General features: G+C 47.1%; 1 long non-coding RNA gene across 1 annotated transcript in view; it reads right to left on the reverse strand.

The window, feature by feature from the left end:
• LOC121042426 (uncharacterized) overlaps window positions 1-12,111 on the reverse strand; it is a 20,974-nt gene that overhangs the window by 3,080 nt on the left and 5,783 nt on the right. The window contains exon 2 of the long non-coding RNA XR_005796187.1: window positions 1,509-1,601. This is a non-coding gene — a long non-coding RNA (uncharacterized LOC121042426). The remainder of the gene's footprint in view (window positions 1-1,508; window positions 1,602-12,111) is intronic.

A 12,111-nucleotide genomic window follows, 5' to 3' on the forward strand; every position in this document is an offset into this window, starting at 1 on the left:
CTGGTGACAGTGGCTCACTGCAGTTCTGTAACTCAGTGAGGAGACCACCCCCTTCATCAGGACATATGAGAATCCTCACAGGGGTTTCTTCTTATGAGCTCCCCTTGATAGCACTTCTGCAGAACTTCCTTTGCTCTGTGACGCTAATAAAGCTCCTGCTAACAGAACAAAACCTGCCCCTCACATCCCTCCCCAAGTATATGATAGCAATGAATTCCAGCAACAGACGTAAACATTCATACCATGACCATTCTCCATGGACAAGCAAACCAGCGATCCTGATGAAAGGGGGTGGAGGGGGCAGGGGGAAATGCATGTCTTATCCAATGGGGTCATTACAACCTTGAAAGTGGCACCTAGGAGAAGTGAAGCATTGTTGAGAATGAATAGAACACTGTATGAAGATGAATGGCACCTGTTCCACAGCCTTGAACTAATACAATGGCCAGAAGCCACCTCTGATAACGTCCCTGGAAAACTCAGCCTTCAGAGCCAATCCCTAACAGTACATATGTAGGCAGGTGGCCTCAGACCTTCAAGAGGATGGGTCTAGAATTAGTGTCAGGGCCTTGGAGCCCACATCTGTCAGTAACACCAGTCTTGAGTCTGCTCTCGTTTGCCCACACACAGGGTACCCTCTGCTCCCGCACCCCCTGGCCCCACACAGCCCTCTAGCTTCACCACACCCTTCTCCAGCACGCCTGAGGGAGCACAGCCACAGTGACCTAAGAATATTCCTTTCCCTTCCACGACTCTGAATCTCCATTTTTAATAAACAGGAGCAAATTTCTACCTGGTTGGCCTGCCCCTTGCCATTCTCATTCTGAATTAGAACTTAGAACATCACAAAACTGGAGGGGTCTCCCAGAGACCAAATAATCCACTCGTGTCCCTGGGTTCCATTCCGCTCAGATCCTGAGCAAAGATATCACCACCCCCACCTCAAATGTTAATAATTCCATTTGGGTTCTGGTTCCTCCAAATGTTCCTGTGTTGCTTCCCCACCCCCACCCTGGATTTTGGGTACACACTGAGCTGGGCTGAAAATACTTTGGTGACAGCTGCAGGCATTTGGAGAATGCCAGGTTCCACACAGCAACATGGGGCGATGCACGGACCCTGCAAACAGAGCCCATCTGATGTGCTTGGAAGGAAAGGCCGGCAATCGCATGGCACATGCTGGCTTCCTGCGGGGAGCGGGACAGAACTGTGCTGTCAGGGAGCAAGATCAGAGCAAGAGACGGCCTTCTGCTTGGCGCAGCCTGGGGTCAACTTCTGCCCAGACACCCAAATACTCCACAGTGAGATTTTGATCCTTAGGCAGGTGGCTAATGGGAGGTTTATCTGAAGTTCATAGGGAAAGATCTCCTCCCCACCCATCCTCCAGTACAACTATTATCACAACACTGGGGATGGTGAATGAAACACCTACCGTCATTCCCTCCAGTGGCCCATGGCAAGTGACGGACAGCTAACAAGCTCACAGACTTCACTCCAAAGTTACTTACCCTCCGTGCCTGACAGCAGCATCTCCACTCCTGAGCCTCTGGATGGCCATTCCCAAAGTCACCATGAGTTGGAAGGATGCAGACAGCACCTGGCTGGGAGGCAGAGAGCCCCGGGTGACTGAGACAGTGCAGACAGCCACTCTAAGAGGTCACCCAATCCCAAATCTCACGAGTCTCTGGGTGTCACAGAAGTGTCTGCATAGTGGCGGGCACAGAGGTATGACCCAGGAAGGACAATTTCACCAACTTTTGATGAGCTCTAGGATAAATCCCATAACATCTAACCAGTGTTAACACTTTAGTGTTCCAAAAATATTATTGGCAAGAATTTTGTTTGGTTGTCCTGGAGAAAACTAAAGAAATAGAAGTGGGGTCCACAGCCAAAGGACTTCCCATTTGGCTGGCCGGTGGTGGGGGGGGGGGGGGGAGTTGGGGAAGGACTCAGGATTAGGTGAAAACTGAATGCAAACTATGTAACAATTCTGGAAGGTCGCTGGAAGGTCAGTAAAGACCAGATTAGAAAAAGCTGCATAAAGAAGAGAAGGCTCGAGCTGGGCCTTATTCAAAGCAAACATTTATTTAGTTATTACTGTGCACCAGGCCATACGATAAATCCCTCACCAGGCTTTGAGACAGGTCCAATCATTAACTCCATTTTACAGACATTTAGAAACATTGCCATCAAGGTTCAGGCAGGCTACCCTGAAATTAGGCATCAGCTGCTCTGATTTCAATGCCAGTTTTTCTAACCACAGCTAATGCTAATTATTATTCAGCCTCCCATAATGTTACCATCCTCCATGGAGCAGAGAGAGACAGGCCAAAGGAGACAGAGGCCACGCTAAATCAAGACTTAAAGGAGGGACGCCTGGGTGGCTCAGTCAGTTAAGCATCCAACTCTTGGTTTCGACTCAGGTCATGATCTCCTGGTTCGTGAGTTCAAGCCCCACATCGGGCTCGCTGCTGATAGCACGGATTCTGCCTCTCTCCCTCTCTGCCCCTCCCCTGCTCATGCTGTCTCTGTCTCTCTCAAAATAAATAAATAAACTTTAAAAAAAAAAGAGTTAAAGGTAGAAGCAGAGAGAGACACACAAAGAGATGTGGTCCCATCCTCTCTCAAAAGCAAATTTCCTCCCTAACTGCAGTAACTTTCCAATTTTTTCCCTTGTGCTCCTCTGCACTTCCAAAATTTCTCCAATGAATACATAAATGTGTGTAATAAATAGCAATCAGTATTGTATTAAAACTGTAGGGGGGGCATAGTTGGGGAGCTTTGAAGCAGAGGAATCGGAGTTCATGATATTCTGCTAATTGCATCGTTTCATGTTACCCAGGAGGAGTCTGAGACATTGAAATTGTAAGCTACTTGCTCAGGGACCCAGGGAGAAGGAGCCAAGGGGGCAAGAAACTAGGTATGTGCCTTGGTGGATGCTGTGTCATCACACTGTGTTCTGCTCATGTTTTCCAACACAGGAAGCACAGGACACCAGGGACAGTTTAGGAGGATTGGCGGAGAGGCAGGGTGGAAGGCACAGAAGAACTGAGGGCAGCTGACAGGAGAGATGCTACCAGAGAAGCGGTGGCCAGACTCCTGGACACTGAGTAGCAAGGAGCAGCAGAGACCATGTTAGACCATAACGAGGGAAACAGTTAAAGCCTCAGAAATTTATGTTCTGGAAGAGAAGACAGTAGTGCAACTGTTGGCCTTCCCGATTGGTCTATGACCCAGATGTTGGCCAGTGCTGAACTCCAAGATCATGAAACCCAAAAGCAGAAAGAATCACCTGTTCCCCACCTCCTCCTGTTCTGCCTCCACTGCCACAGCTCAGCAACGCTAAATTGGCAATTCTCAACCTTTTCCCTTCAGCAATGCACCTGACATTTGTTATTTACATATATAATATGCTCCTCAGATTTTGATGAAAACACATAAAAATTTTTGGTGGAAGTAAAATGCTGCACAATATTTTATTTTGCAGGTATTAATAGTAAAATGCTGGATAATATTTTATTTTGCAGGTACTAACAGAAGGATAGTCCTGTGGTTCCTGGTGTGCTATCTGTACATGTGATCATTTTTCTCCTACTCAAGAAAACACACCAGAATGCAAGTCAGTGAATTTTTGTAAAGAGATCATCTTGAATCTGCTTCCATTCATTAAAAAATTTATCAGCATAGATTCTTTCCCTATTGCTATAACAAAATACTTGTGAGACCTGTTCCAAGACAACATGTCTCTGGATAGGCAATCCCACCTCTTGCTGGGGGGGATTCCTTAACTCCCTAGCTGTACTCTGACCTCCTGACCACTAGGGGCACAGATGCTCAGACCCCTTCCTGACCTGGACACCACCTTGACCTCAGTGACTTTCTGACTTCCTACCTATTGAAAAACAGGTCCCTGACACCATCTTCCCTTCCCACCCCCAACCTTCTGGCTCCATGGATCCACTTCCCTGGTCAAAATCACTGGCTTTCTTCAATCAACTCATTTGACCTAACTGGTTCTCTACTGCTCTACACATTCCACCTTGGACAGGGATTATGTGGGGTCATATTGATTTCCCAATATCTGCCATGACATAGTTATTAATAAAATGGTGAAAGGCACAGGAACAGAAAAACTAGGGCTACAACATGGCTAAGAGGACAGAAAGTTACAGAAGGTAAACGCTAGTGCTCACAAAGGAATACTCACCTAGACATTTCACCTTCTCAAGGGTCAGCGCCATGTATCACACTCATGTGTTTCCCATTAACAACTTACCATCTCGCCCCTGGTCTGCCATGTTTTTCTGTCCTACACAGCTGCGCTCACAGTTTACTTCCCTGGCAGAAATAGCATAATAATGCAACTCCCTTTGTCCAAACACCGCTCAACTACTTTCCCAAGCTTTACCCCAACCAACAGACCAATCTGTTTGCCCCCCACCAGGCCCCGTCTCATTGAGAAGCACCACAGAATGAAATGGGATCCCACGTAAGACATTCTGTTTTCCAGGAAAATGATGACTTTGGGACTTGGATTGATCTTCAAGTAGAGATGTTTCATAAGGAAATTGGAACTATACATCCAGGAGGCATTTATGAAGTTCCTGCCTTTATTAATGTGATATGTACTTTATTCTGGTAGACAAGACAAACCAGGTATAATCTCACCAAAACTTTACAAGACCTGTTGATGCACTGACCACATTACCCTAATTGAACTGACCAGAATGGATAGAATTCTGGGAGCAAGAGAACAGAATGTATGAATTGAGGAAGAGTTTGGGAGGGGGGGATTCTAATGGCTACTTCTGTTGTCTGAGCACATTTTCCTATTACACAGGTAGAAATTTCCTGGCATAATCATTATTGTCATTTCCCTCAACCACTGAATTAACACTTCAGAGTTCCACCTTCCACAGTCTTCAAAGGAGGAAGCCATGTGTGCCCAGCCCCTGAATTATATGATTTGTAGCTTGAAATAAGTCTTGCTTCCTTTTCTTCTATTGATTGTTATGTCTAAGCAGATTTTTCAGACAATCTATAACTTGATTCTGAATCACGGCATCCGAGAGACCCAAGCAGGTGATGAAGGAGAAAAGAGTCACACACCGGATTAGAACGCTTTCTGGTTGCATTCTTCCCAGCTAGCAATAGCCCATGTCCACTCTGAAGGAAAATTCATGTTTATCTTGGCCTAGGGAACGAGCTGATATAAACAGAAAAGCATTTTTTAATGAGAGAAGCATCATCTCTTGCATAGTGTCCCCCAAATCACCACAACTTAAGGTGTTTGTTTCACTGTGAGACAAACGTAAAGGGGATTGGCAAGGAAGTTGGGTCATTGATTAGACCTCAGAAATGAAAGCATCACTGTCATATTACAGATGAGTAAAGTGGGTGTATAGAGGGAAGGCAGGATGTTTATGTGGGTCAAGAACCCATGATTATGTGACATTCTCTGCACCCCCCTGCCACCAGGTGGCATCACTTATTCATGCCTCGTTATCTCAGCATTTTTAAGTACCTGTTATGCACCAGGCCCTAGAAACCAGGATGTGGTTTCTACCAAGAAGTTTCTGGACTAATAGCTAGAGGAACAAATCTGCCAGCCCTGTTAGGACGATGGAATTTTGCCCAGCAGACCCCAGCAAGGAGCCCAGTTAGCAGGCTGCTCTGATGACCTCTGAGAGGCCCAACTGCTGAGCTGATAATGACTGAGAGAAGAAGAATGGGCTCAAGAAATGTTGAGCAGGTAAAACCAGCAGAGCTTCTGGTGGATGGGATGCTTGTGGTAGCACAGGTGGGTTCTGAGTGCCCCCAAGATTTTTCTTTTTGTGTCTTTTTTTTGACATTTGTTCATTTTTGAGAGACAGAGTAAGCAGAGGTGGGGCAGAGAGAGAGAGAGAGAAAGGGAGACACAGAATTGGAAGCAGGCTCCAGGACCTGAGCCATCAGCACAGAGCCTAACGCGGGCCTCGAACCCACAAGCCGTGAGATCATGACCTGAGCTGTAGTCAGACACTTAACCAACTGAGCCACCGAGGTATCCCAAATATCCTTTGTGTCTTGAGTGATCAATTGCTGGAATAAGAAATGGAATGTGGTGACGAAAGGTGCAAGTTCCAGAATGCAAGTTAGAATGGAAAAAGCAAGAGAGAGCCACACACAAATGCTCTGAGAGCAGATGGAAGGAGCAGTTCACTTCCAGCTGGGGACGCTGGGAAGGCTTCCTGACAGATGTGATGTCGGAATGAGGTAGGATATGAGGAGGTGAAAACAGGGGAGGAAGGCATTCTGGGTAAGGGCCCAACACAGGCAAAGCAGACAAGGGTCTGGGGGAATGGAGGGTAACCCAATGTGGCTGAAACAGAGAGTAGGGGGGATGGGATAGTGGGAAGTGTGGCTGGATAGGTGGCCCACTTCCCGCACAGGGCCTGGGATACCGGAGAAAGGGTTATGGAGTCCCTGAAGGCAGAGGGAGAGGGCAAAGGTTATTGAGTAGGAGGGTGATGAGATCAAAGCAGAACTCTAGAAGATACTTTCCCAATTTACTCAGACTTCTATCATCTTCCTGCACCTGATCCAAGAACAGAGGAGGCAATTCCACTGCTTGGGAGACTTGAAAATGAACAGAAATGAAATTAAATAAAACCCCTTCCACATTCCTCTGGCTGGCCTCTCTCCAGGAAGGGCAGATGAAAGAGGTGGCCATGGCTAATTCTTGCCCTTTGACCCTGAACGGTGATAAAGCTGCCCCTTGGAGCTTCCTAGATGGGTCTCTGATCAACTGATGAGGAGTGCTCAATGGCCAGAAAAAATGTCCACCCCTGAGGAAAGGGAGGGCTTTCTGGAGAAACTAGGTGACAAGCTGGCCTTCTGGAGTCTTCTTGCAAAAGGGTTGGAGGAGGAGAGAAGGAATGAGACTGAGGAATGCATTGCCTTGCTCCTGGCAAACCCGACTCTGTTGGGCAGGAGCTGACCAGGCTGCAGGTGCCCAGGGAGCCAAGCACCCCTTCTCCACTGCCCACAGCAGCCTCAGGGCACTGAATTGGGCCCAGCCAGTTGACTGCTGGGTTTGTGCAAGTGAGAGACAGGCTACTGAAGGTAGAAAATGAGTAAAGGCATGAGAAAAGCCCCAGGAATCCTACAGAGCCAAGTGCAGTAAGAGATACAGGCACAAACCTTGGAGCCAGAGTCCCTGGTGTTCCGGCTCAGGCCACACTTGCACACCCAAAGTCTGGTGCCCTCAAGCCCCCAGGCCACCTGGAATGTGCCTACTCTGAGGACGAGGGCCACTCAGGCTTATCCCTGGACTCATTCTTTGTGCCAGAACCAAGAACAGGACCTATTTTTTAACACAGTAGGAGACAGACAGACTTGGGTGACTCAGTCAGTGAGCAGGAAGGAGGGGGGCAGGAGTATGAGAGCCTCGAACAAAGTATGTGGATGGATTGATGTCCATTGATAATGGGTAACTTTAATGAACCGTGTCCATATAAAATATTCCACTCTACACCTAGCTACATGTCTATGTTTGTGTGCATATGTGTGTGTCATATACAAAATGATTAAACTATACCATCTCTTACCTTTCTTGTTCAAATTGTAGTTGCTGCTATGAAGTGGTTTGTTTATTGGGCCTTACATTTTTTACAGGAGTAGTTGCTTAGAACCTTGCCACAGAGATCTGGGGTTTGCGCCACCCCACTGCATCTACTCCCTGTATTCTGGCAACTGTGACCCAATTTCCTTTTATGAAAATCAACTTGCCCTAATTTGCTTGGTAGAACTGTAAACCAGAGCGACATTCTTTCCCCTAGCTGAAGGGTTAGGCACATCATCAAAGCCAGACAAATTAAACTCACTCTCTTTCTCTCTCTCCCTCTCTCTCTCTTCCTCCTACTCTCTTTTGGGACTTTGTGTCTTGAGCAGTGATACATGGAAAGAGATAAATTATCAGAACTTTGTTATAAATAACAGCTACTTCATTATTTTCACACAAAATAACACATAATCACACAAAAAAAATAACAATTCTACATCACTCCTGAATCAGAATTAAGAGTATGTAGACAGTCAAACCTAGGAGGGAGGAGATGAGGGTTACATACAGTAACTCAGATCTTCACCATGGAGAGAGCTAAGGGCCGGGCAGTACGGCCACCCTCTTCCCTTCTCCCACCCTCCTGCTGCCTTAAAGCTTTTGATATGAACCAACAAAGGTTTGGTCACTGATTAGGGGAAAGACAGAAGAAAAATTAGCTATAATACTTGCCTTTTATACTTCCCTATACATCAGGCACTGTGTATATATTATATAATTTAAGGCAATAAATTCACCATGTTGGTGCCATTATGTCCATTTCATTGGGAAATAAGGCACAGGAGACAGCAGTGCTGTCTTTCCCTAGTTGGATTCTGAAATGTGTAGATACCACAAAAACGATTCTGTCTGTGGCCATAATTGTTTGGCTAATGCAGATCCCTGGGCTTATCACATATCATATAGGGGGTGATTTGCAGACACACTGAGCTAAGAAGCACATATTCATAAAAACCAAACATACAGAGTGTGAAATGACTAAATAATAGCACCAGGTATAATATGAAATTAACTACCCAGTCCCCAAAGATTAATATCAAAGGCAAATTTGTCTATCAGGCTGAATATTGAATGTAGGAATCACATGGATATCCTTCTATCAGGTGTAGCTGGACAAAATAACTGCTGGGCATGGGGGTCATGCACAGGCTGGCCCTCAGATGTGCCACCGAGCCTCTTACCAGCTGCTGATCTCAGAGTCCTGGGTTGGGGAGTAGGAGGGGAAAGGGAAGGAGGCCATATTTGGGGGCTGGGCCTGAGAGAATGACCTGGAAATGCCAGGTCTGTTTCCTTAAGAGATAAGAGATCTGAAGCACATGGGGTCCCCGAATGGATTCATCCATGCAGAAGTGTCTAGATTCCTACTGCTTCACTAACTCTGACTGTCCAGCCTTCCGCGAGCACCTGTAAGCTCCAGCTAACCACCTAAATTAGCTGGACTGTTCCTGTTGCTTACAACCAGATGCCTGCCTCCCAGAGGCCCTGAAGAACAATGTAAACAAACTTCCAGGCTATATAAAAAAAAAACATGCCAGTCACATTTGGGGTGTACCACAGTCTTCAGGGGGTGAGACAGGTAAGCCTCTAGGACATCCTTCTTTCAACCAGGAACCACTTAGTGGGTACCCATTAGTGCTGATCCCAAGACAACCATCTTCAAAGAAAGAGAATAGAAAATCATTTTATCCTGTGCTATCTACCCTGTTCTTAAACAGGTCCTTGGGTTTACAGTGTCCTTGGGGCGGGGGGGGGGGGGGGGAGGAGGGTGGGCACAGGTTATGTTTCAGTCAGTTTTGCTGCGAGTGAGTATTAAATTATTCCCTAAAACTTACTAAGTATGGCAAAATGTTGTCTTAATCGTTCCCACCCTCTTGCCGCAGGGTTTTGGAACATGTTCTCTTGGAGGCTGAGTTGAGCAGACACAGACTACCTAAGGGACAGGCATGAGAAGCACAGAATTGAAGTAATTTCTAGTTTTTATTTTTTTTTTTATTTTTTTTCAACATTTTTATTTATTTTTGGGACAGAGAGAGACAGAGCATGAACGGGGGAGGGGCAGAGAGAGAGGGAGACACAGAATCGGAAACAGGCTCCAGGCTCTGAGCCATCAGCCCAGAGCCCGACGCGGGGCTCGAACTCACGGACCGCGAGATCGTGACCTGGCTGAAGTCGGACGCTTAACCGACTGCGCCACCCAGGCGCCCCAGAAGTAATTTCTAGTTTAAAAAAAAAAAAAAAGTAACACACTTTTGAGTATTTGTGTCTAGCCCCAATAAATGGAGTACAGTGAAAAGGCCCCAGTTTTTAATGATTGTCATAATATTGGCATCTGTTTCTTGAATGCCTGCTTGCTATCAACCTGTAAAACTATTTTAGGTTCTTTTCATTTATTGTAGCATAGGTGTAGCATGTAATCCTCACTGGTGAAGAAACAACTCAGAGTGGCTGAGACCGTGCCCACTGCCTCCCAGCTGTCGACAAGGAGAAGCAAGAAACTGACGTCAGGTCTTTCCAAACCCAAAGCCTAAGTCTTTCCCCAGCTTCCCTTGATAATGAATCTAATAATAAGTGGCTCTGAGATATGTGATATCCCAAAGGGAGTTTAATCCAACCCTCTCTTTAAAAAAAAAAAATGCTTATTTTTTAGAGAGACAGAGCACTCAAGAGTGAGGGGGGTGGGGCAGAGAGAGGGGAAGACAGAGGATACTAAGCGGGCTCTGTGCTAACAGCAGAGAGCCGGATGTGGGGCTCAAATTCACAAACTGTGAGACCATGACCTGAGCCAAAGTGGTAGGCTTAACTGACTGAGCCACCCAGGCACCCCCAATCCTCTCTTTTTCTAAATGAGAACACTGAGGCCCAGGGCAGCGTGCTGGTTCTTGACTAGCGTCAGAATGGGGACTAGAACTCTGGGTCTCCTGAATCCCAAACCATTTCTCCTCCCTCCTCCCATCCTACAAGAAACCGTCCCTGAGTCTGTCCTGCTGCAGATGAAATTGATGAGCTTTTTTTCTGCAATATTTCATGCAAATATTAAATCTCATATGAGGCATACATGAACTCCCATCCCTCCCTCCTTCCCCCCAATGTTTCCATCTTTTCAACGCATCCACATCCTGAACGACCTCCCAGATCCTCCTGCCCTTGCCCCAGAGCCGTGGCCGGTGAAGGCTGTGGCAGATGCATATTGGAGCATGGAGTCATTCAGGAGTGGCCAGGAACAGCAGGGGAGCCAGGAGAGAGCCAAGTGCGGCTGGTCTGAAGAGCAGAACATCAGCTGGCACTTCAGAAGGCCACTGTCAGCACGGTGAGGGCAGAGCAGGCCCCAAGGAGTGAGAGTGGCCACACGTCTCCAGCCGCCAGCAAGAGCCAGAACCTGACAAGGCTTAACTGTCCCCACAAGCACTGCGGTTGGAACAGGTGTTCCGGCAGCTGACTAGGCAGCTCAGCTCCCAGCAGGAACATGGGGTGGGGCTGACTCCTCAGGGAATTGCAGAAGCTCGAGGAAGAGACAACCAGACCCTCACAAAGCAGTTGCAAGTAGCAGCCTGGGGTAAAGGTACTTAATCCCAGTGGGATGGAAACCCCTGACCTTCAGCCAGTCAAACAAAGGCTAAAGGCTGCACGGTGTAGGGCCACGCGACCCAAAGAGTGGTCCTCAGATGAAGCATCAGCATCACCCAACATGCACATTCTTGGGCCCCACCCCAGACCTACTGAATCAGAATCTGCATTTTTGCAAGATCCCCAGATGACTTCATGCACATTAAAGTTCTAGAAAATCTAGCGTAGGATGACAGTTCTCAAAGTGTGGTTCCAACACCACAAGTAGCAGCTTCCCCTGAGAACTTGTTAGAAATGCAAGTTGGCAGTCCCCTGTTTCCTGGACCTCTGCAGATGGGACTTGGCAAATGGTTTTAAAGAACCATCCAGGTGGTTCTGAAGCACAGTGAAGTTTGAGTGGCATGGATTTAGGGTACTGCTTATGCATTTTGGAAGGCGGTAGTTTGGAGGCATCTCAGAAAAGGCGTTCTGATTACAGCTTGGAAGGAGGCTCCAGAACGTTGGCTCTGGCCAGCAGCATCTGTCGCTGTTCAACATCTTAGCATAGTAATCCACAGAGACCAGTTCCAGAATCTAGGCTTCTCCCCAGCCCTGGGAGTCCCAAGCTTTAGACCTGAGCTGGTCAGTAATGATCATTCCATATTAGTGTATCCTACTTAGGTAAGCTGGACCCCAGATGAAAAAAGAAAAGCAGAGGTGTATCATCCACGTGGCAGCTCTCTGCCCTTCTTAAGGACCAGGACTGATCAGCCAGAACTTCATTCCTTGACCCGTGGAAATCCTAGGATCCTCCCCCAAGATTTCTGGGTGTTCCTGCAAAGTTTCTGATCTCAGGGTTTCTTCCAGGTTCAGGTTCCTATAGATCAGGTCAGCAGTCAGATAACCTCATTCACCCTTGCATGCATCCTGTGGGTAGGGATCCATCCCACTGGTGGTTTCATGTT

The sequence above is a fragment of the Herpailurus yagouaroundi genome, unplaced genomic scaffold (assembly GCF_014898765.1).
Source record: "Herpailurus yagouaroundi ecotype Mexico unplaced genomic scaffold, PumYag 185, whole genome shotgun sequence".
Taxonomy (NCBI): Eukaryota; Metazoa; Chordata; class Mammalia; order Carnivora; family Felidae; genus Herpailurus; species Herpailurus yagouaroundi.